Source organism: Mus pahari, chromosome 4 (assembly GCF_900095145.1).
Source record: "Mus pahari chromosome 4, PAHARI_EIJ_v1.1, whole genome shotgun sequence".
In the NCBI taxonomy this organism is placed as follows: Eukaryota; Metazoa; Chordata; class Mammalia; order Rodentia; family Muridae; genus Mus; species Mus pahari.
The window spans coordinates 7,528,428-7,529,510 of NC_034593.1; positions in this window are offsets into that span (position 1 = coordinate 7,528,428).

The following is a 1,083-nucleotide window of genomic DNA, read 5'->3' on the forward strand; positions in this document are numbered from 1 at the left end:
CATTCATCATGATCAAATTGGCTTCATCCCAGGGATGCAGGGATGGTTTTATATATGGAAATCCGTCAATGTAATCCACTATATAAACAAACCAAAAGACAAAAACCATATGATCATCTCTTTAGATGCTAAGAAAGCATTTGACAAAATTCAACACCCATTCATGAAAAAAGTCTTGGAAAGATCAGGATTTCAAGGCGCATAACTAAACCTAGTAAAAGCAATATACAGCGAACCAGTAGCCAGCATCAAAGTAAATGGAGAGAAACTCAAAGCAATCCCACTAAAATTGGAGAGTAGACAAGGTTGCCCACTTTCTCCCTACCTATTCAATATAGTACCTGAAGTCCTAGCCAAAGCAATTAGATAACAAAAGAAGACCAAGGGGATACAAATTGGAAAGGAAGCAGCCAAAATATCACTATTTGCAAATGATGTGAAAGTATTTATAAGTGACCCTAAAAGTTCCACCAGAGAACTCCTANANCTGATAAACAGCTTCAGTGCAGGAGCTGGATATAAAATTAACTCAAACAAATCAGTGGCCTTTCTCTACACAAAGATAAACAGGCTGAGAAAGATTTTAAGGAAACAACACCTTTCACAATAGTCACAAATAATATAAAATGCCTTGATGTGACTCTAACTAAGGAAGTGAAAGGTCTGTATGATAAGAACTTCAAGTCTTGGAAGAAAGAAATCCAGATTTCAGTTCTCCCATGCTCATGTATTGGCAGGATTAATATAGTAAAAATGTCTATCTTGCCAAAAGCAATCTGCAGATTCAATGCAATCCCCATCAAAATCCCAACTTAATTCTTCACAGAGTTAGAAAGGGCGATTGGCAAATTCATCTGGAATAATAAAAAACCTAGGATAGCAAAAACCATTCCCCAAAATAAAAGAACCTCTGGCAGAATCACCATGCCTGACCTCAAGCTGTACAACAGAGCAATTGTGATAAAAACTGCATGGTACTGGTATAGCAACAGACAGGTAGATCAATGGAATAGAATTGAAGACCCAGAAATGAACCCACACATCTGTGGTCACTGGATCTTTGACAAAAGACCTAAAACCATC